This window comes from Sphaeramia orbicularis, chromosome 2, assembly GCF_902148855.1.
Source record: "Sphaeramia orbicularis chromosome 2, fSphaOr1.1, whole genome shotgun sequence".
NCBI lineage: Eukaryota > Metazoa > Chordata > Actinopteri > Kurtiformes > Apogonidae > Sphaeramia > Sphaeramia orbicularis.
In genome coordinates, this window is record NC_043958.1 from 15,635,828 (window position 1) to 15,661,352 (window position 25,525).

The following is a 25,525-nucleotide window of genomic DNA, read 5'->3' on the forward strand; positions in this document are numbered from 1 at the left end:
CCTGCTCTCATTGTCACTCCGGCTCCCTTCACACTGGAGTATTAGAGCCGCTCAGCAGCCTGATCCTGCAGGTAAGCCTGGAAGCACTTGGTTGAACTGCCACAATATCTGAAAATACTGGCTTTAATAGGAGATCCACTGCGCATGACTGACTCTCAGACATTTAAGTGAACCGGCAGCTAAAAAAGTTTATTTTTCAAATCAAAGGTTTCTTTATTGTTGTCGTTGCTGTCCACTAATCCTTTGCTGGTGTATCTTTGATGTGCAGCTATGTTGATGAATTTACCATATGAATTTATGATCAGGAGGAGTAAAAATCCAACCAGATGTTTGGAATGGAACATGGCTTTTTTGCGTCAAATTGGGAATCATTAACCACGGTGCACACGTGCGTAAAAATGACTTCACTTCTGCTTTATTTGCGCCGGTTCTCGCCTTCCTGCTGCGTCTTGGTGCGCTTCTATCCGCTGCAGCAGTGGCCTCAGCCTGCGCCTTTTGTTCTGGTCCACGCCTGCATGGTGCTGAAACCGGCTCCCCTTGTGCCACTGCAGCACAGCGCAGCCTCCTGTGAAAAAGCCCAAGGCTGGCATATACACAGGTGGATGTTCCAGTCACTTCTCAGCGCAGGTGATGGTTTGCAGATGGATTTGGGATATGGGAGTAGCCCTGTCTGGATTTGACACCTTGTCTGTCACTGCCAGTTGCCCTTGCAGTCACTACCACCTTGCATCAGTGAGGCCATACATGACTTGCATATCTATATATAAATGCATATTCCTGCTTTTAATCCATTTTAATGTTTTTTGTTACATTTATTTCAGAAATCTGATAGGTTAAACTGATTATATTTGGAACAGCAGTGACCATGAAACCTGCTCCTTTATGTGTCTGTATCTATAATGGAATTGTGGGATGTAATTCATTTTTGTAACAGAATCATCGATTGATAATGATCTATAAATGTCCAGGCTCCCATTAAGCATGGATCTGGCCCAAACCTACCTCCATTTAGTGTGGCATCAACCTGGATATGTCCAGGAAAGACAAGATCACATATCTCAGCCCTGGATGTGGAAAGTGTCCTTTATGAACTGAATCTAGCCCTTTTTGTATCTGCTGTCTGGCAAGATATTGTCTTAGACGAGGAAAAAGAACACCTTTACATAGTCATCATGCTGGATTGTGAGTGGGTTGAGGTCAGCTTTTGGTTTAGGTTTCTTCCTTTGGTTCACAGTAGACAAGACTTCCATCTGGACACACATTTTACAAACATATTAGAAGAACTTAGAAAAGTGTCAGTTAAAACCAATTATTGATGCATTTCTGGAAAGCACTTTGCTCAGCAGAAGTTGTTTTTAAATGTGCTAAATAAATAAACTTGAATTGAACTTAAATTGAAAAACAACAAAATCAGTGTAAAATTGCTCCTGGAATATAATAATGATAATAATAATAATTAGTGTCTCCTTGTTTAAGACAAACCTTCATAAGAGGGAAGAAACAGAAATTTCTGTGTAAAGGCTGGGAGTCATTATTTAAGAACAACCTAATGCTGTAACAATTAACTTAATCACAGACTAGTGTGAAAATAGATTTATTGGTTTGACCTTTTTATAGATAAGAGTCAAAATTATCTCGTTCAGCTTCTAATGTATAAATATTTCTTTGTTTATTTCTGCCTCTATGAACTGAGCATCTTTTAGGTCAATAGATTTGGCAGGGTCATGTTGGTCTGAGAAACACTTATTGACTTTTACAGATATTTTAACCCCCCCTCCAAAAAAAAAAAAATCAATTAATCAAGGTTGGAGATAAACATCAGTTGCTGTTCTAGTTGTGACCGATCAGTCAATAGTAGAGAATTTAACAATTTGATTCAGTAAGTTTCTGGTCATTCATGATGGGTTTCCACAATGGTCTTGACAGAAAAAACAAATGCTGTACAGAAAAAAGAAATTCTGGTGCTTCTTTTGGCAAACACTTGAGGTGTGAGACAATAATAGGCCCAAGATATTTGTATGACTGCGCCAGTTCCAGTGTCTTCGCACCATTTCAGCAGCACAAGCATCCTTTTTGTTTGGAGGTTTAGTAACCTGACACAACCTGCCAAGAAAATTATTTAAAACATGACTTCTAAAATTTCCTCATTTTATGTTTTAATGAAGAACAACATGTGAAGCGTTGTTTACCCAGTTTAATGCTAACTACTGACAAGCACTTGAAGCTTTTTCACTTCCTGTTAACTTCACGTACTTTGAACAAATATGACCACACACACTGAACAGCCATACAAAATAATTTAATGTGGCTTTCCTTTAAGCGTGGACATTTCTGTGCCCGTGTAAATGCAGAGGAGGTGTTTCTTGGCTTGTTGTAAATGGAGTTTGACAAAGTGCATTAGGATTGGGTAGCTGCTTTACCTCCTCTGCAACAGGACACTTCGATCAGGCCAGATTGGGCTGAGTCTAATCACAGATGACCTTAATCACGACATAACAAGTGCATCTGTGTGTTTACTTGAAGAATAAATGGAAATATTTAAGTTTACATTATGCTTCAACCTAACTCCAGCGCTGTTTTTGTGAGTGACGTAAGTGTATGTGTGTGAAGGCCCATACATTTCAGCCACCTCTTGAATTTTCCCAACCATGAGGAAACCCAATCCATCTCCCTGCACCACACGGGAACGTTAAGTATATTTCCCAACGTCAGTTCTGGTTACGTGTATCGTCAAAGTCCCAAAACCACAAAACCACTCCACGCTCCACTGAAATTAAGACACGCCATTTTGGCTGACGCCTCCTTATAGGGAGTAATTGTATTGGAACAATGTTTGAGTGAAGATCAGTTCCCAGATTTGTTTGCGGATTGATGTAAGCTGGTCTGACTTTGTTTAGCTGGTTTGTGAAGAGGAGCATGTGGTCGAGTGCCCTTTGTGCGTTCACTGTGGTTCAAGCCAGGCGAAGGCGGTGTGGGTTTGAGGGCTCAGGGCGAGGCCCGGTCCCCTGCTGCTCCTCTAGTCCGAGGCCTTTGGTGCTACAGGTATCTAATGGGAGCTGGCAGAAGTGTGCTTTAGTACATGATTAAGTCTTGACTGTGAGTTGAGAGAGCCCTAATCTAATTCAGACGTCAGAAGAACCAAATGGCCCACTGACCTGCATATGGAGGAGACACACACACCGTTTCTCAAACACACACTTCATGCAAGTAGTGACTTGGAATGACTTTTTTTTTTTTTTTTTTGATGAATGAATTAAATTATCACTGATGATGATGGCATGAAAAAATGCAGTGTTAAAAATGTCCAACATCAGTACCAATGCTGACACCGTGGCCTCGACATTGGTAACCCTACTTATATAAGTAGTGATATTGGTAACAGTTAAAAAAAAAAAAAAAAAACACACAAAATGATAAATGATGTCCAATAACTGGTCTTGCATATGCTGAGAAAATGTAGTGATATCTTTGGTTGGAATTAAGTCTGGCTCACTGGAAACACACACAAAAAAAAGGAGGATAAATACAGTTTTTCTGTCGCACAGAGGTAGGATTGTCAGTCTTCAACATTTTGCTCTCTAAAACAACAACTAAATCTGAGTTGAAATTGCAGCCTGAAAATTGCAAGTTCCGATCAAGACACCAGTCTTTTTATATGTAGTGTTTTACATCATTTTAATACCACAGCATAGTTCCTCATTATTCATATGTTCCACTGGTTCTACTTTGCATCATCCTACGCTCAGCACTGCCCAAGAACCTGACAAACAACACAGATCATTTTTACTTGTATTCCAGAATGACAGTGGAGGGTACCAAACCTATCTACAGGACTAGTCATAGCTAAAATATACTTATCATCCATTTCACTGACAGACATTCATAGGCAGTGACCAAAGAAAACCTGAGACAAAATGGACAACCGATATGAGTTCAACAGGAAAGATGCATTAATCTATGTACTTTAAGCTTTCTTTGCAAAATTGGTATTCTAAGTTCCAATGCTGATTTTCCAAAAGTCATAACTGGGAATGTATTCTGCCCCTTCCTCTTGACATGAAACATTTTTCTGCACAAATATTTATCACTTTTGTAAAGGTGCAACCATTAGCTTCCTCTCAAACAACTCTGCTTGCTTAGGTAGTAAAAATGTGATGATAACGTTTAACTTTGGTACTTGGACTTGCCATGTAATGTGACATTCAGTAGATGTTATTAAGTGGTACCAAGCTCCAATGAGCGCTTATATGTCCCAGTCTGTAGGAGCCTGGAAACATAGTGATCTAAGCATGTAACACATGGTGAACACTGACTTGGAAACATGACTGTGCATGGACACGTGTGCTTTTCACCCTTATGCAAAGCAACATATTGTTCCAACAGAGGATGGATTAAAGAGGATGGAAAGCAGCTTGCAGTACACATGCAGCTTCAGCACTACGTCAAAGTGAAGCTGTGTGTTACTGGTAAGAGGCCGGTGGTTGAAACATCCATTTTTAGTCAAGGTACTTGCAAAAACATGACAGTTAGCCACAGCTGGTAGCATTATAAGGAAAGGTTGGATGAAATATGGATGTGGGGTTTTTTTTGGCAGCAGTTCAGTGTTACGACTACTTAAGGACTTTAAATACATGCAACAAAAGTCAAAGAAATTGACAACACTAAGAGGGAAATTTTAGAAAAGAAGATGTTTTTTAAAAAAGTATATAAGGTTTTGCTCATTCGTCATAGTAATGCTAAGTATATGAAACCATAAACATAAAAAATGCAAGGCATCTATGTAAAGTATCTATTCTAGTAAAAGGATAGGGAGAAATATTGTTTCAGGCATCAGTTACCATGGCAACAGCCAAAGCTTTGAAGCTTTGGGTTGTTTGGTTCAAGCCTCGCCTCTCGTGGGCAGAAGGCAAACCCCAAAATTAATGATGAATGATGAAGTAGTGTCCTGTGTCCTACTCAGTCCAGAGAGGACAGTCTTTCTGAGCGTTCATCCACCCGGCTGCCCTTCCACCAGGCCTCCATCTATGGCTGACTGGCAGCCAAGTCTCCCAAACCAGCCCTGACAGCCAGTGTCACATTCCATTCCCTCACGGGTGATGCCCCTCAACAGAGGGACCCTCAGCCATGGTGTTCTTATAGTCCATACTGAACTCTCTTCTTCAACACTAGGGTCTGTTTCCTCCAGATTTCTCTTTTGTTGTCTTTCATGTGTTGTAACATGTTCACTTTGATAATAGGCATGAGCAGGACACAGGTTTATTTCTAAAACAACAGGCCTACCACAGCAGTTTATTTTGCACAGGTTGACTTGGCAGCAGAACGTCTCCTGGTGCTGATCCATCCATGTGCCTCCAACCTGTTTCCTTTCTCTAGAAAGACTTTCTTTATTTAGAGAATTTCTTCTGGGCAAGTTCCCACGGACACATTCCAGAAAAAAAAAAAAAAAAAAAAGCAAAAAACAAACTTCTGTGTGCTCAGTTAGAGCTATTGCAGGAAGTTTATGTGTCTCTTAGCGGGTTATGACATACAGTCCAGCTTTAAGTCGCTGGTTTGAGGTTTCACACCCCTAACAAGCATATAAGAATGCAAACAACTGGGCTGTTGACATATTCTGGATAATGTTATGGTGGTGACTGTAGTTGTATGTCACCAGCTGGGCCCTGCATCTGTTTTAAAGTTAGTTAAGCTTAAAGACTTTTATTGGCTTTGCAGTTACGTGTGAAAAAAGCTGGATTAAATGTGGTTTTATGGTGAGACAAACAGTAAATATGCTTTTTTGTGGAGCGTATTTATTATTTAAGGGGAGAATATAATGCATGGTTCAACATATCTGCTAATTAAGAAATATTGAGTGCTGCATAATATGAATTATATTTAGTCTTAAGAATATTCAGGATGACTCATTTTTTCTAATTGTGTCGTAATGTAGTTCCAAACATGGCATGTTTGATTTTATTTCTGTAGAGCAATAAAGACAAGACTTAAATTGTCTCTTAATTTGCAGATACTTTTAAAGCATCTATCGTTTGCGGAGCTATTTTGGGACTTAATAGTAGCCTGTGTGACTTGTTTAGGCTTTCGTGCAGCAGCAGTTACAGTCCAGTCTGGCTTGTCGGACCTTGACCTGGGCCAATGGTGGGAAGAAACCACTAATGAGCCTCAGCTTCTTCCTGCAGCAGGACCTCCTGTTAGCCCTGCGCAGCGGCTAAGCTACGCAGCGCTCAGCCTTTATGATTTCCAGATGTGCAGGCTAAACAGCTAGATTGTTTTCTCCTCATCCTTTTACAAAAACACTGGTATCTAGTCTAATATTTAAATGTAGTGGAATGAATGAGGCTCATTGTTAGAACACACACTGCAGATCAGATTTCCCCATGCTTTTAAGAACTCTTTCTCAGTTGCATCCCAGCGTGAGTGTTTTTCAGTTGATCCATTAAGGACTGGAATGTAATGTCATGGAAATAAGTCCCCAAGGATTTAGCGTAAATTACTTCTCAAGGTCTGAATTTCTTAAACAAGAACATGTCTTAACTTTAGTACTCATTTATATGCACGTGCAGATGCGCCTGAGTGTCCACCTCTATTCATGTGTACATCTGTGCGTCCAGGCTGTATCTCGGATGAATGGAAACCCCCAGTTTATTGGAACTTCACACACACAGCAGCTCTGTAAAGCCAGGGTGAAACATAGAAACAGATGGACAGCGTGAATGCATACATGGTACATGATGTTCCTCTGAGTCTGTTTTTTAACTGGACGACAGGAACACAGCAGCTGAGTCTATGGAGTGGTCCTCCTGGCCTGTTTCCAGGAAGGGGTTTTACTGTGACCACCACTCAGTGAGTCTGGAAGGCGACTTAGCAGCAAATCTAACATCCTCTCTGAGAAGAGGAAGATGAGTGAACATACACAACGTGATTGAGGGTAAATCCAACAAAAACCTCTTCTACCATTTTTCTAATATGTTTTCTTGTCTATTTATGACCAGGTGCTTTACTGTAGTAAATAAAGAGACAACAACTACTACTGGAAATGGAACCAAAGCAGAAATATCTAATGTAATACCACATATGGCTACAACTTGCTGCCTCTTTTTTACGTTATAAATCCATTAGAAAGATTCTAAAAGAAACCTTGGATGTCCGTTGCTTGCTCGTGTTTTTCTTCTATGATCATAATGTTAGATCAAATTTTGTTATCCTCTATTACGTGACATTTTATAGACTGGATTGTTTGAACATTTTTGTAGGTTTTCATCTCTTTAACTTGCATGAGAAGCTGATAAACATATAAAACGCATAAGAATATCTACAATTCAGTGCATCTCTCATCCGTCTGTCCTCGTACACTTGTTGACTGTTTCTGCTGGCCCACTGGGACCACCAAGGGCCCCCCTTCACCACGGCAACCCCTGCCATGGAAACCAGCCCCTCAAAGGAATGACCCTCAGAGTACCAGTGTGTGGAGTGAGCCTCGCTCTGCAGTAAGAGGATACAGGCTTTCACACAGTTTTTTTCTCAGTACTCCTGAGTTCTCCTCTTCTTCTTGTTCTGCTCATACCTTTTTTTCCTTTTCATTTCCTTTGCCCTTAACCTGGGAATCCCTCCGATTTGGACAAAACCTTTGACCCTACTGCACTCCTCTAATTGGTGTTACCATGGTAATTATTGTGTAAGGTTCAATGGATGGATCAAACCCCCTCATTCTTGTCTTTATTATGTGTTTCTATTTTAGACTCAGTCCTCTACAGACACACACAGTTTTCAGTGAACCTGTAGCAGATGAGGGCATGTATCCCTGAGGTGCTGTCTCATAGACGTCGACCGGTCCGTGAGATTCTACTACCTCATGTCACCTCATTAAATCGAGGGGTATAAATCGCGACCGTCGCTTAATTCATCAACAGATGTTTGAATGGCCTCTGGGGAAGGAAAGTGTCGTTCAGCACCACAATGAGCTCGGTGGCAGTAGCTTCTTGAGGGGAGATTTATTTCGCTGGGTGCCATTGACCTAGTGTGGCTGGTCTTTTCAACAGCGACAATGGCTGGCGATAAACTAAGGAACATGAGCTCACAGGCCTAGATTTTTGGAGTTTGTGCTTTCCTCAACTTGTGTGTTTTCTTATCTTTCTAACATTCATCGTTCTGCTTTGATTTCTTGTTAAGATACAGGACTAATGAGTATTGAGCTGTCCACAAGCAAAATCAGGAAACATTTGCCAGTGCTTTGGGGCATTTTCCAGTGTATCGGCTGTTATTTACTTTAACAGTACCCCCATTTGCCTTATTAAGTTCTTTTATTCTGTATGCTTTATTGCTGAAATACACAATGCAGCCAAATCTGTTCCGTTTCTTGGTCTCTTAGGAACAGCGTAACTCAGTTCTATATTTTACCTCTGCATCTGGTCTCTCTGACGTAACGCTACACAGGAGTCTTGGTCCACACTTTACTACAGCATAGGGAACAATACATTTTACATGCATAGATAATTTAATGTAGAAAGCTGTCTTTGGATCAGTCTTTCTGTGGATCCTTAAAAACTCCTCTGGGAGCCACTTTATGAAATACTCTGACCAAGGAAGAGACCAAAACCTTATCTTCAGTGAGGTAGTAGTGAGTATGTGGTGATCATTTCTGTTGAATATATTATAAGCCAAACTTAAAGTAGCCTCCAAAATATCTGATAAAGAATTTGTTGCTATAGTTTACTATATTTTTAATACTTAAGTCAGTCAACAAAGGAAAGTATCTGTACTTTTTGTCCACCTCAAACATTGTCTGTAGCTTCCATTAATGTACTTTGTGTTTATCAGTGTTTATCTGGATATATATTCTTGATTTTAATGGTAAATTGTGAGAATTTCATCAATAAGAGTTACTTTTTGTATGAGGAAGCATAATGAATTTGTCTTATTTTGCCTTAAAATGTCAAAAATGCAGTTTTTACATGTTTTAAACTTTGAGTAGATGATACTGCTGTTACTTTTATAAACTGCATTTACTTCTCTCTTTTTTAAATGTGTCTGTGGGAATAATTCCTATTGATCCCACTGTAACAAATCTATAAAATGAAACCAACATGGAACCAATAAGCACTAATGCAAACTGGCCTGAGACCTGCGCATAAATGAATTAACTGCAATTATTACCAGGATTGTTGTGAAATAGCTCTGTTGCCTTCATGGTCATGGCCTTGGTCTTGTAAAAGTCTTGATTATAACTTGTTCAAACCTGCGTTGTGTTTTTCTTTTTTTTTATGCACAGAGGACATTTCATTGTAAGTAAATGTTTTTAAAGAATGGTGTGTAAAATCAGCTGAGTTTTGTAAGGAGAGGTTTGTGAGGCCAAACATTGCTCATTGTTGATACCAGCATGTTTTCTGGTCCAAACATGACAGACTTGAAGTTCAAAGCTGTGACATTTGCTATGTGTCCTGATGTTATCTGTACTGGGGGACAAGGCCAGATTGGCATCTCCTGCTACTAAAAGCAGACTTGGTTTTGTATTGTATCTCAAATGAACAGACATTCTTAGAGAATGACTACAGTACAAATAGGCGAATGACATATTCCGTCTGTAATTGGCTCTTTCAGATTCACTACTGTTTAAAGCCACGGTTTTTTTCCCACTTCTTTTGTCTGCACACTGTGGGTAGCCAATTATGGATTTTGTGTCTCCAGAGCGTCTTTTCCTCAGCTCACCTATCCCCTGTGGGGAGACAGGAGGAGAGGGAGACCCCCCGTGGATCTGCATGCCCACATTCAGATGCTAATCCACTGCCATCTGCTTTCCACCTCGGGGTGGGGGGGTCCACACATGACATGATGCCTTGGACACTGTTGGTGATGGAGGAAAATCTCCTTGTGCCCTAAGGGTCTACCAGGGGGGTTGCCACCTTTGCATCCTAATCTAGGCACCCTGTACCTCCCCCCCTCAGCCTACACAGGGTCATCCATGAGTTACCCCTCCTACCCAAGGGCGATGCACCCCAGTACAATAGCCCCCTTTATCCTCATGACCCCTCACATGGCCTGTTCAAAGAGACTTCCAGAAGGATGAGTTAATCACTGCCGCTGCACTGTCGTGAGCTGTTCAGACTCTTAGCCCGGCAAATGAAGCAGATGTGATTTACACGTAACTTTAGAACTGTTGGACCTTGACACCCACTGGTTTGAGTGGGAACTCTTCTCAGGGTTTTTTTTTTTTTTTTTAAGTGACTACATCTCAACTGGTGTGTGTGTGGGATTGTGCTTGGATTTGCAGCTCCCGCATGACATAATAGTGTGTTTTGGCAGGTTTTGTTGGAAGTTCCTCTTCATGCTTGTAGGCTGTATTTAGAAAGCAGTTCTCTCTGGAATATTATATGTCCTATATTGTAAAATAGCAATTGTCTCGCTTAAAGTGAAGTAAATAGCTCGGAAAATGGCTGTATTCATGGAAAGTTTGGATACAATAGAATATTTTAGACATTCACTCATACTCAGCAGTAACTCATAATAAACAAATATGAATAGTTCTAAAATGAAAACAGGGTGAATCTGATAAAATGCAGGTTAGATACATATCCTAAAGGTTTATTATGTAAGATTTGTGTGCACTTTCTATGTTTTTTCAGTGTACAGACTGTAAAGAGGCAAAGTCCCACACCTTCTTTTTGTTACCCATGGGACCTCACTTTAGAAAAAAAAAAAAAAAGTATTGCAGTGAATGTTGAGAGATGAGTAACTTTTTGATCAGTTGCACATGTGTTTGTCAGTTTAAAAGATATTTTTACAAGTCAAAAACAGCTGCGGTTTGTTGTAAAGGTGTTGAAATGTCAGAATATGAAAATACGTTACTAGAGAGACTATACACCTGAAGGTCACAGAGGTGAAGTTTTCTCCTCTTTCAAAACTTTTTAAAGGCTTTTTCACATCCCTCTCAAAGAATAAGGTGAAATATGTCAAGGTAATGGACAGATAATGGAGGTCCAATGGGGCACACCAGAAGAGGATAGCCTTCATTTGTATATTATAATGGATAGAGACGACAAACAGTAGGTTAGTCATGTCAACAAAGGACCGGTTTTTAGCACAAGCGGAAATCTTACGTAACACAAATCTTACACATTGAAGCTTTAAAAAGCCTTAAAATTCTAACACACTGTAAGATTAGTAATAGATAGTAGGATTTCATTAATTGTGTTTTAATTCTGACATTACAGTTCTGTATTTTTAGCCATTTTTGCTTAACATCTGTCATATTATAGAACCAACTTAACAGTAAGACTAACCTTTTCTGCTTTAGCTTTAAGCTTACAACTGCAGTGCTCTTATTATTAGTTTTCAAATAGATCATTTGAGCTGTTGTTGGAAACCACAAGTGTTTGTCGCACAAACAGAATTGATAATGGAGTGTTGCAAACAACCAGTGATTTCACATTTATGTAGATATTGACATGTCACTGTCTCTGTATGACATAACATAAAACATGCAACTTTTTTTTCTTTACCAATGTCAGAAAGGCTCTTTTATTGTTAGTGAAACTTAAAGTAACTGTTGATTTTCAGTTTTTGTTATTACTGCTAAGCCTTAAACTTAATTCTGAGTAGCATTAAAGAAGGATTAAAGTCTTATCTTTAACTTGCCTTAAGATGTATGAACGCTGCCATAGCTTCATAAATGTGCCTGAAAAGTTCTCATACTCCGTCCCGTTACACTTTTCCCACAGGATGTCAGATGAAAACAGGACAGATAACTGGTCCAAATGCTAGAAACTGTTAGTTCTGTTGACACTCCCACCAGCCTTTATCTCCGCCACTAATTCGGTGCCATGCGTGTCAGAGCCAGCAGACGTGGAATGCATTTTATCATCACTACCTCGTATGTTCTCAAGCCCAGCTATTTCCTGTACGGGGAGAGATCCCGACAACAGACATGAGAATCAGTTGTGATCTAAACCACACAGGATTCAAGCTGGATATTGGAGACTTATTCATTTGTGTCTGAGTAATGAAAACATAAAGGTTCAGTCTGTGTCGTTCTGTCTTCATGTGGCTCTGTTTTCAGAATTCCTGCCTCTGTGGGGGCGTGTTTGCATATGTGTCCGGTTATGGAAAGCCAATGTGACACCCAGTCAGTCACATTCTAGCTGATGTCACTCTGCTGCAGAGGTTTGTGGGTGCTGATGAGGCACTAACACCAGCGGTGCTCGGTGTCACTCTGACACATGAACTTACCTGCGATGGGTTGTCTGTCACTGTCGGCTGTGTCATCATTTTCACCAGGCATGAATTAGCACAAGTTTATCTCCAACTTTCATCCAGTTGATCATTGTTTATTGTTACTTATGCCTGTTTTTTTTTTTTTTTTTTTTTTACAATTCAGTATCAAAAATAGATAATTACTGCAGTGATTAGTGTTGCTTTAACCCTTTAACTGATGCAGTGAGTAGCTTCTCATTCCTTAAACGATGGTCAGTTTGGTAGAAATCATAAACGGTGAACTATGTTTCAGTAGAAAAAGGTCATGAGGTCTGATGAGTCCAGACTGACCCTGTTCCAGAGTGCAAAGAGAGGTGGATGAAGTGATTACCCATCATGCCTAGTGCCTACAGTATACGCCTGTGGGGGCAGTGTTATGATCTGGGGTTGTTTTAGGTGGTCAGGTTTAGGTTCAGCAACTTTACGTGTCCAAAAAATGACAAGTAAATGTTATGGTATTGTAAAAGGCCTCCTATAAACGAAGCTAAAAGCAGTCCAACAAAATATTAGAGTGGGACATTTTTTGACCAGGGTGTGTATTTATACTTTTATGCACATTATGTTTCATGACATACTGTATATTTACTATGAGTAAGGTCAGATTTGTATCTGTATTGTGGCGAAACAACACCCATGATCACCCACACACGCCACTTCATGATGTCATCTGCTACGTCATCTATTACTGTTTTGATTGACAGTCCTAGCACTAGGAATTATAAGATGTGAAATGAAATCTAAAGTGAATGCCTTTTGTTGTAAGCAACTTGTTGAACTGGAGCTGCCATCTTGAGTTTTCAAGTTGGGATTGGTGATGTTGTTTTAGTCTCCCAAGTTAACTCCTCAGGGGTCCCAGTTGAAATTTCCAACAGGAAACTTACAAATTCCTGTTTATTTGCCCTTAAAGACAGATGACCTGTGTTCCTGTCACAGAAAAAATAAACTATGTATTGTAACTGTGATAACAGTCCTCATGAAACATCCTTATTGTAGCCCTAAACTACAATATTTTCATAAAACTAACAGTGTTTATGACTAAATCTTATCAAACTTTAACTGTGATAACGATTATGTTTCCATGCACATAATAATACTCCAGTTTTTGCTCTTATTCTGAAAGACCAGAAGTCTAACATGCTGCTTGTATGGTGAGTAAAAATGAACATTCCACTTAAGTTGCTGTTCAAAGGCAGCTGTACATGAACTAGCTAAATATATGAATATGCTGTATGCACGTCTAAACACTCCTCATATAACCAAGATATAATATCACATGTCTGAATCAATAAATACTTCATTCAGAAAAAACTCTAAAATCCAAACAGAATGCTGTTGATATGACCTGAATATTGCCGTATTTAAGAGTAGAATGTTTGTGTTCATGTAAATGTGCTCATTCTCACAGCCAAAATACAACAGTGATTTTGTGCTTATAACGATTAATGTAGTTTTTTTAGTTGATGGAAATTCCCTCGTGTTGCCTAGGTATGAGAATATGTTGGTATGTTGTTAATCTATAAAAGAATAATGGAAAGGGCAAAGACCGTTAAACCCATAACTCTGAAAACTTGCATTATTTTCCATTTAACTCAACATATTTTATGCCAGTGTTCGCCACATTCCATTCCTGTGCGATTAATATTTTTATGAACCTTTCTTTGTGAGTTAGAATACAGTAGTTAAGTGGCGCCAGGGTAATAAAAATAGGCTATTAATGTACATTTTAAGGCAGTTTGAGTTTACAAGCTTTTCATTTCCCACTGCAGCACCTTGGTGCCAATAAAGAACTCCAGCGTCGCACTCCTCAGGTCGTCCTTCTTTGCAAAGAATAATCTTAGATTCCCGATGGAGTCGTAGCTGTAGTGACTCAACTCAGCATCATGGAAACAAAGTGCTATCACTGCAACAATAACAGCAGCCTCCTGTAGTCCACAGAAACCTAAAGCCCACATAGTATCCCTTATTAACCCATAAGGACCCAGTGTGGCATTTGTGGCAATCCCCACATGAATTTTTCTCGATATTTAACCATCCTTAAGTGGTTTATCACCATTTATTGTAATATTATCTTCTGTATGTTGTGTGGGGGAGTTTCAGTGAAAATCAGGTATTTTCCAACATTTAATTTAATTATCATGTCGATGCTCATAAAAGCTCAGATTAAAATTGAGGATTATTATATCAAAAATAGAAAAAACTGAAGAAAAAGTGACTTTTTGAGCAAAATCTATCACTAACTAAGCATAAACCAAGTGTCTCCATCCACTGTCATTGATCCAACTTCATTGATTCTACTGGTGAATCAATGTTGTATAAGATGACGGTGTTTCCACGTTCACTACGGAGCCTCTGAACGTCCAAATGGTTCATATCTGACAACCGTGAAAAGATGACAAACTGCAATTTGCACCAATTATTTACATGGATTAGTGGATCCACGGGGATTAAACAGTTTATGTCAATGATTTTGATAGATGGTGAATGTTTGGGTCTGTATGGGTTAAGAACGGAGGCTGCAAATATGACTTGACTGGATGAATCAGATGGAAATGTCCAGGAAGTTAATGAATGACCTCACCCTTAAGCCTGTCAGATGCAGGAAGTCATTATCATTTCAACACATCAAACCAGCAGAGTCAGTGGTGGAAATACTCTGGTCTTTATGCTTCTAAACGTCAGCCTTCATCTAAATTCTGTCCATCTTTTGCTAATGGAAAATGGCAAGGGATTCCAAGGTACCCCTCCCCATTCTGCACTACTATAAGACCTATAAGGGTCCTCCTTGTGTAATTGACTCCCCCCTGCATGCCATCCAGGCTCGCCTCTCACTCTAACCACAGTATTGCTGTATCACTTCCACTAATAGCTTGCACTTAGAGAACCTCAAGGTGAAAACGCTGTCGAGTTGCTTCCTGTCGACAGCAGAGGAGATGCAGAGGGACCACTATATCTGATGGTCCAGCTGATGTTTGCCTGTTAAATGCAGTTTAAAATGCAATCTCTTTGAGTTGATGGAATAGTCAACTGCATTATCACTAATCTACTGTTGTGAGATGCGTATCTATCAATGCAGTTCCTTGTCTGTAAAGGCACTCAATTTATCTTCTTTTAAAGCTATTATGTCATGTTTAATCTATAAAGAAAGTGTAGAAGGTTTTCATACTGTACTATTATGTTTGCTACTTTTTGAGGGAAGTCTTCACCATTGGATTGCCAGGCAACCATTGAGAAACTAGGTCATATCTTTTATTTAAACATGACCCACCACCATTATTTTTCATCTGTTTTGATAAGATCAGAAATCAGTGCTTTATCATATTTAAACAGCATTAATCACATTAGAAATCAGAGTGTAGACTGTTTTTTTTTGTATACACATGTACAGGTAAAGAGGTATTAATGTTATTTTTCTCATTCCAATGGGACTTGTCAGTGGGTGGGGTATACTAGGTAGCAAGAGAACATGTAGACCTGAAAGTTGTTGTGCTAGAAACAGGAAAAATGGTGAAGGGTAGGGATCAGAGCATCTTTGAGAAGAAAGAAACTGTAACATAACCTCTGCATTTAACCCAACAAGTACAAGCAGCTGGAAGCCAACTGCAATTCTAAACCAGTATCTTAATTGATATTAATGACATGAAAATTAACCTAGAATAGATGTTTTCAACAATGGGTGAAACTTGCATGGCATAGGGGAAACAATTGGACACAAGTAGGATTTTGATCAAATTTTTGACCAAAATTACTGATCTGAAAGAGTTTTACATCCATACAGACAAAAGTATACCATGATTTTTATTTCAGATTGAATTATATTTGTGTATTTACCCAGACTGGTTCATCTTAACATTCACATAGGTGGTAAAAATGGAAAGGCTAAAATAATTATGCTGAAGTTGCCATTTACAATTTTCTGTTCAATAGCTATTTTGATTATTAATGTGACAACTGCACTATCTAGTTTAAGAGAAAAGAAACCCATTATAGCCAGTCTCTCTGTTGATGGGCAAAAGGATAGATATTGGATTACAAGATGAGTCCAAGTATAATTTATTCATGGAGTCCAAGGTTGATTATTGAACCCTTAAGGGTAAAACTGTTGGTAGTGTGTTCTCATTCACTTGAAAGTTATAGCAAAAGTAGCTAAGAGTTTAAGCAGATTTATACAAATGAAAGTCAGCATTTTAATGAGTGAGGTTAAATATGCACTTTGAGATGCGACACCTTTCAGCAGACCCCTCTTTGCAGTTTTAATAAGATGCTAATGTAACTAGCTGTGAGGTCCAGTCCAGCCGCTTTACTTCAAAAATACCAGAAGTCTAAACTAGACGTGAATGGCATAATAATAATAGTTTTGAAGAGTGAAAAGCTTCCGTAAATGACATTGGAAACACATTATGGAACTCTGAAATGAACTTGAAGTAATCTTTCACTTTGTTAGAATAGAATTCAATACTGAACTGAACATTAAGGGCAATAATTAGAAAGAAAAAAAAAAAGTAATAAATATCTAAATGAATTAGACAAACTCCAATGAATAAATGTGGAGTTAGAGGTGGTCCCAACATACACCACACACAAAAAGAGAACAACAAAAAAGGCTCGATACTTAAACAGGCTGAACCACGTTGCGCTTGAAGAGAAGTTTCCAAAGTGATTCAATGTTCTGGTGAGTGTAAACACATCCTATTGGATCAACTGTTGTCCTCGCAACTGCAGCTACTGATTCTCTGTGAAGAATATTTTCCATTAAATCTAACTATTCTTTAAGTCTAGATCTAGTTGGAGATTTGTTTTCACTTAAAAATTAAAATTAAAACCGTAAAACATTACTTGTAGATGCATAGTGAGGGCGGTGTTTGCAGTTCCATATCAAGCACAGCCAAAAATCAGCATCATCTCTATTCCTGAGCCTCCAACCATGACTCATTCTTTTTTGGGCTATGGGAGGAGGGGGAGGGGGAGGAGGAGGAGGAGGAAAAAAAGCGCTGTCTTGCTTGTTTTGGATGCTCCACTGACAGGGCGGTTTCCCATTCCTTGCCTGAATGACAGAGTGGGCCCCATAAGACTTGACAGCTGTTGCCTGCAACTCCAAGATGTGTTTGTCTCTGTTTGTTTGTCATTAAATGCTGTGTATGTTTGGCGGGCTCTGGCTGTGCGTGTTTGCATGCAGGGCAGTGACCTGTCAGGCCAAGATGTGGGTCCTTGTTGACGTCTTTCAACACCAGTCTTGTGCAAGTTACTTATGTTACAGATTACTTGTTTCTGTTATTTAAAAGTAATTCCTTACCTTAATGCGTTACATGACTCCTGTATTACTTTTGAGTTACATACTGTTGTCATAAATGGTGGGTGTGCAGTAGAACCCCCTCCCCCCAAGTCAAATAATAACATCCCCTCATACAAGAGATAGGAGAGCCTTGGCACACATAAATTTGCACCCCAAAGGGCATGTGGATACATAGCTCAGTAAGAAAGGCTACAGTCTACAATGTTTGAATCCCAGCAGGAACACTTGTATTTTTTTCAACATTTTGCATGTTCAAACAGGGGGCGTGGCTCTGAGGATGCCAGTAGATAAAGCTGCAATCGATAAAGAATTCTAATTAGTCATAGAAACATTAGCTTACCTTGTCATTCTTGATCGCAGGGTTCATGCTAACTACTTTCTTGAAAGCAGGGTTAGGGTTAGTCATGAGCATACGTCCATGTGACCAGTGTTCTGTCTTCTCCTGTCTTCAACCACTGGCTGAACACCAACAGGAAACAGAACTTTACAGATGCATTTTTTATTCTTTAAGGTCTCATGGTCTTGCTGGGTTTTTTTTTCATTTGAGCAAATAAATTATGGGTGAAAAATGTGTGGTAATGCAAGCGTATTAAAGCAAAACTAAAATATTACTGAAAATTCATTAGTAAAGACTTGCACTACTGCATTATAACAAAAAGTAATGTTACTGTAATGCATTACTTTTGTGTACTGTTTAACACATTTTTCACCAAGGCGATGCTATGTAGACTACACTTGTGTGCATTTACTGTATCTGTATGCAGACTGTGGATCTGTACGCTTGTATCACTAAGTATGCGTTTGTATGCAAGTGGCAACATCCTCCTTCGCTGCAGTAAAAGTCGTGCACAGCTGGCGCCTCCACCCTGATGACTTCCAGAAACTTCCGCTCCTCACTCCGTCTCAGTGACACATGTGTCCTCTCCCCTCCACAGCAGGCCTTATCTGCTGCTTCTCACACAACTCTGTGGAGAAACAGTCCAACATCTGGACCTTCAGTTAGCCACCAGTCCAGTAACATCTGCATTGGTGTCTGGACGGTTAGAAAGTCCAAATCACTGCACTTGTATTTGACACAATTATTAATAACAATACAGCATATGTTGTGTTGATGAGGTTCAGTTGTAGCAGTGATACTAAAATCCTGAGTGGGAATGATGTGAAATATTGGCTATGTCAGTAAACACAACATATCCATGAATCTGTATGTAACTGTAGAGCCTTTTCACACAGGAAAGGCAGCATAGCGAAGAATTACAGTAACTCCATAATCGATGGCACAAAACACTACATTAGAGGTGTAAATTTCTTTTCAGTTCATAATGTAAATGTGGTGGACAAATGGGACTACAGTCAGTAGGAAACAATGGGAACAGATGTACATATGGGCCACAGATAGGAAAATGTGGAAACTCTTTACTTCATTAAACAGCAGATTTGTTTCAGGTTTCTTCAAGCTATTGCAATACTAATTAGTCCTAAATAATGCAAAACTTAGGTTATTTAAGCCAAATAACAACACCAGCACCAGCGGCAACAAAAGCAATCCAGAACCCTTCATAAAACTAGTAGAAACCTGAATATAGTTTAGTTAGAGTGGAGATAAATTGTAATTCATAGATCATTATTCTACCTCAATTGGATAGTCAGTCCTAAACTGAACCAATGTTGTTTTTGTTTTGTATAGTACGTTTGATGCAGTTAGTTCTGCTTCCATGATGCAATTTTGACAAGGACATTTCGTGGTTTAGAAACAGATGCATCTGATGCCAGCAACTTGTCAAGTTTAATTAAATGGATAAATAGGGACCATATGAGATAGACATTGAAACATCCTTAAAAAAATGTCAGTAAAATATCCAAAAACTGTTAAAAATGTCTGTTACAGTTTCACCTTCCTTCCTTTTTTATACATCAGTGAAACACCCAAAGCCAATCCTGTCACTTGAGAGGCTGCAACCTACAAAACTGTAATGTAATCTGTTGAAGAAGCATGTGAAAGTAGCCATAGAAATACCTCAAATCCCGCTTTAGAAAATCCCTGTCTCTAAAACCTCTCCACTACTACAGTTAGTCCTCTGCTCCACCTCATTTCCATATTTGCAAATACAGATGAGCGCACGGAATAGGTCACTTCCTCTTCTAGTTTCCCTCTGTGGCTGTTGTCGTCTTGTGGATCTCCTGACCCCATCGTGTCTGGACGCCGATGCCCAGACAGACCTCAGCGCTCCCTGTGTAGGTGCTAATTTAGAGCAGATGGCATGTTGACACCAAGCCTCAGAACTCCCACGAGCAGGAAGAAACTCTGAAACGGGGACTGATTACTCCCACTTACCTTTCTGGGTGAGTAACCTGCTCCCACTAAAACCTTAAATTATTAGATCATGGACTGTTTCTAGTTTTGTTTTTATTAGGTTTGTTGTCTCTGGGCAGTGTGTAGGCTTAAGTGCATCATTGGCGACTTTGAGAAGTTGCTGAATTATTTCTTTTTGTTTTGTTGAAATCAGACACCCTGCAGATACAGACAAGCTTCATAAAACTCAAGAGTGATGTGCAATTCTGCCAGCTCTCTTTTCAGAGTGATGCCAAGAAAAAACAAAGATTACAATTCTTTTAAAGTCATTTAAAACATATGTATAAATGTCATTGCACTATAAAACATGTCAGGAATAGGATCAGGCATTTCAACATCAACTGTAATAAAAAAAAGTTTATGAAGTTTGGAAAAATCCACAGCCTTGCCATTGCTTAAGCATCAACAAAGTGAAGCCTACATACATTTACAGATAGAAATGAAACGGACAGAAGAATCACCCAGCAGGGTTTTACCTTGGAGGGGTTTTTGTTGTTTCCTAAAATTTATGCCATTATGCATCAGTTAGAACCTTTCATCATTCTTTCATTCATAGCTCAAACAAAACGTGAAAATAATCTGGTCAGTGATGTCGGTCTCCGATGGACTACCTCTACCTCAAACACTTTGTTTGCTGAAATTTCTTTACAAAGTTCCATATTTACCCCCAGGTATTTGGTTTCAGTTTAAGGCTCCTACTGATATCAGCAGTCTCACAAGTTTATCTGTAGTCATGCTGTACGACAGGTGATCTAAGAAAGTCTGATATGACACTGTTTTTGTTTCACTTATATTGTCCCCGTAGGGAAACTCAGCATGTGCATCCCATCCATCCTAGTACATACACAAAAAGCAGTGGGCTGTTACTGCAGGCACCCATGGACCAACTCCAGATCTATGCCAGTACCTTGGTCCGGGCACTGACAGGAGGATTAACCAAACATGCATGTTTTTTGATAGCGGAAGAAACTGCATCACCAGGAGTAAACCCACATGGCATGAATAGAACATGTAAACTCCACACAGAAAAGGGATCCAACAGGGAATCAAACTCAGAACCTCCATGCTATATGTCTATATGCAACAATAAAATCTATTCAAGTAAATCTACACCTGCTAAAAAAATCATGAGCATTTCTTCTCTACCTGCACTGCTATGGCTGGAAACAGGCTACGCTAATAATCCTCCTGTAACAGTGATGGCACTTATGTGAAAGGAAGAAAATCCAAAGTTGAAACATAAGATTGGAAACCCAGTCAGAAAAGGCAACCTGGAATGATAAATTCTAAAGAAAGCTTGGAAGCAGTAGTTTTAGCAACATTAACACACCTGTTGCATTGATCTGTGTGTCATTTAAGGGTGTGTTCCTATTGGTAGCTCGGTAGCAGCTTCACAAACTAAATTTATCACGCTGTCAAAATTCTGTCTCATACTGTCTTTGTTCTCAGATGGGTATGATGGCCCCCAGAGGTTTTCTAAATGTGTAATGTATGTTTGTTTTTTTTCCATTACCATAGTTACCACTATGCTTTCCCATCTTTGATCTGGGACGACCCAAAATCATGTTCATGCTGGTATTACTTGGACTCTTGGGATAACAGGTCAACAATCTGCTTTGAGTTAGTGTTAAACCAGATATTCATATGGACAGATATGAAAACATGCAGAGTTACTCCTTCTTGAATGATAGAACATGGGATGTGGAAGCTGTCGTCAGTGTGTTTTAAAGAGGTGCTACAGTAAGATAGTCTCATTTAAGTTGTCAAAACCTGCCACCACAGTAAAGCAAATATAAGCATAATTTATTTAATAATGCTCTTTACCTTCTTTAATGGTATTTTTTCATCAGTGTTTCATAAGTGATTATCTTGTGGTGTGATCAAGTTTTAGACAATGGCTAACAATGACCTGTGTCCAGTTTTGATGATCAAAGTCTTGTATCCACAGATAGTTGAGTTAAGATATTGGTCTTTTTGTTCTTTGGCCATTTTATACATTTGTTTGATACTTGAAAATGAAGAATGGATGTGGACACTGTGGCACTATGGACTCAATGCTCATTTGTGCCTGTTTGAACCTCTCAACTATTGAGTCGCTAGAATATTGATCCTTTAATCTGACAGTTGATCATGAAACAGGAAAGCATCAATATGTCAGTATTGATCCACACAGCAGTGAAATCCTACACTTGCTGATTGGAGAATGTTATGAATCAGGCAAAAATATCCTGTTTCCAGCTTCTTAAACATGAAAATTTGTGTCATTAAGTGAAAATATAATGCAGTTTTAATAGTAGACCTCGAGCAAATGCCTCTTTCAGGACTCTTTAGGTTCACTAATCATTGAAAGACATAAATTTGAAGTTTTCACATGGCATATGCCCAGAGTTATGCATAATTTACAAAATCTTAACATTTATTTATTATTTGCCGCTTCATATCTAGCCCACTGTGACAGTGCACTCATTCATTGTGTCACAGCTTCGACAACCCAACATTCATTTAAATAACGAATGGTCAGTGGTAAAGCTGATAAAACAGAACAAAGAACAACATCACCCGGCAATATACTCATAACAGTTTGATTAATGTTGGTCAGATGATCACTTGCAGGCATCTGAGTTGAACATGATCCAAACGCACTCTAGGTCCAACGTCATATTTTACAACATCAGCGAACACTTCACATAAAGGTCCGGATGTTAAAATGAATGAGGCAGACATTTTTAGTGCTGACAGACTTTAACCTCCTGAGACCCAGGAGAATACAAATTTCAGATTTTTTTTAAAATAAAAAATTTTCTAGATTGAAAACAGGATGAAATTGACAGATTTTTTCAGATACGTTTTCAATTTATTTTCTCTGAATGTTCTTTGCAACAGCTTTTTTTTTTTTTTTTTTTGTAAGCTAAAGCTGTGGAACTCTTGTCCACAAACATGGATAAAAATACCATAGCTGGGTTTTAGGAGGTTAAAGAATCACTGGAAACTAACTGAAACTGAAATAAAACCCTTGCCTAGCCACAGTAACACTGGGCTAGTGGGCTGAAGAGGCCTGTTCCACGCTGTGTGTGACAAGACGATCCACTCGAGTCAGACTTAAATCGCAATTTTTCAGATGTGACACTTTTTGGATTCTAATAAAAGACCTGTGTCACCTGACTCGACTTGATAAGTCTTGAATAATGTAGTTGGATTATGTTTTCATTGTTTGATGTACTAGTAAAGAAAGCAATTGGGGCAGAAGAATTAGTTCAGTCACTCCCATAAAAACACTAGTAGACACTTAAAATACCATTCAAGATAAAGCACTGTACTCCAAAACTTATGTCTTTAAAAGCAAGCAATATACTAAAGATAATGTATTCACTGAGCAGTAAAATGGTCCCTAAGTAAAAATACTTCATTAAATTCTCCTGCTGCCTGCAATATAAGAGTGTTAGATTACTGTTCAGTTTATTTTATTTAATATTTTGGGTGTGAAGAAACACAGAGATGATAACGTCTGATTTCCCTTTTGATCTATTTAGAGCTATAGGTTTATATTTTAATTTCAAAGCACCGCTTTCTACTTTATCGCTCATTGGGGTTTGTAATTGATGGTTCAACTTTCTATATAGTTTAGTTCAGGGGTGTCAGACTCATTTTGTTTCAGTGGCCACATCCTCCCAGTATGATCTGAAGTGGGCCGGACCACTAAAACAAAAAAAAAAAACAATGTGAAAGTAATGTCAACTCCAAACTTTTGTGTCTGAAAAAAGTAAAATTCCTTTATGAGAATGCTTCCATCTACAAACTATCCTTTAAAAAAATGTGAAAAACATGAACAACCAATGAAAAAACTGAAATTCATGAAGAAATCTAAGTGCAATTTCTACAATATCATGTCTCGTTTTATTATTAACACAACTTACAGATCACAGAACACACTATAAATACACAAAACATTTAGTAACAGGCAGAATACTGATCAAATTACACTCATTTAGACATTTCATGTTGTTCGTATTTGTTCAGGTTAATCACACTTTTGTGGAAGGATAGTTTATAAATTTAAACATTGTCATTTCCTTTTTTTTTTTTTTTGACTAAAACAGTTTGCAGATGTAAACATTTTTGTCTAATTTAACTTTTTTACACTAAAACAAAGAGAAGAATTTGTAGTTGTCATTATTTGTATTTTACTGGTCTGACCCACTGGAGATCAGATTGGGCTGAATGTGGAACCTGAACTAAAATGACTGTTCTTGAGTTTCAGTGTAATTTTTGCTTTTCATAAATTCATCCCATGGGCCTGGTTGGACCCTTTGGTGAGCCAGTTTTGGCCCGCAAGCCGTATGTTTGACGCCTGTGGTTTAGATGATCAGAACGTCATATGGCCTTGGTTTTTAACAGGAACTCGAGTTGACTCTACTTCGATTTTTTAGTACAGAAACTCCAGACTTGAGTACTCAGACTGGAGATTTACTTACTACCATCTTAGTTCATGCACTCACTAGTCATGTTGAATATGGACAAACAGGCACTAAACTGGATGGATATTCTCATATATACACCAACTGACTGACACTCAGAGAGGGAGGGGCTGTCCCAGGATAACAGTTATATATAGCAATGTAAATGTTCGAAAATCCCTGATTGAAAGAGCTGTAGTTGTCATGTAAAAAGTGATTTGAAGCTGCTCTGAGTGTCTGCCCTGCTGCTGTGGTTTTCCTCCTGAAGTTTTCGATGGGGAACAGAGAGGGCAGTGTTCCTAGGGAGTAGATGTGTTTGATTTTTCCATGCAGTAATATGGGATCTTGTACAGTAGCCTGTGTTTGAGTTCAGCCCAGGGTGTAGGGACGACTTCAAAGCCCCACGGCTACACCCTGTGGTTAGTGTAAAGCCGGGCGCACGCGAGGTGGAGCGCACAAACACACAACACACACACAGACTGGCAGACAGTTAATATATAGGCCATAGAGTTACATTGTAAAGCAGGCACACGCCCGCAGACAGGGGCGAATTTATTTAAGTCCATAAAAACAGTTGAGTGCATGCTCTCCCCTGAATTCCCCCTCAGTCTGAGCATCACCCCCACCCCCACCCCTAACCCCACACCACCTCTCCTCCCTCCTCCTTCTGTAAAGCACACACTTCCTCTCTTTTCCTTTCCCCTCAAATCACGTCTGTGTTTTAAGCAGGCAGGCCTCTCACAGGCATATTTCACATTTGAGGAATTTCCTGTGTTCTGCTTATATCGGAGGGAGGAATGACAGTCCAAAAGTAGCAGGCGCACTCAGGCCATCTTTAGCCCGTCAGTGTGGGGATGTTTTTGTGTATGTGTACATATGTATGTGAGTGATGAGACGGCTCATACCCCTGGGAGGCCATCTCGCTGGGAGGTAAGAGGAAAAAGACCGCTTTATAGCCATCGCACTGTCTGTTTTATCTAGTCGAGGTCAAGCTGTTGCATAGAAGCACATCTGACATTCGCTTTTTTTTTTTTTTTTTTTAATTGCTTGTGTTTTCAGTTTGGTTGTGAATGGCAAGCTGGTCATTAAGACTGTGTGTGACTGTCGCTCTTGGCAAATGGACTGGCTGCTATTTGCTTTTGGCAGTTGCAAACAAGGAAAAGCTGCACTTTGACAAACCACTCT

General features: G+C 39.2%; 1 protein-coding gene across 1 annotated transcript in view; it reads left to right on the forward strand.

The window, feature by feature from the left end:
* The window catches only part of LOC115434311 (microtubule-associated protein tau-like), a 97,468-nt gene continuing 71,943 nt past the window's right edge, over positions 1-25,525 (forward strand). The window contains exon 1 of the mRNA XM_030156215.1: positions 1-71. The gene's annotated coding sequence lies outside the window, so the exon portion shown is untranslated. The remainder of the gene's footprint in view (positions 72-25,525) is intronic.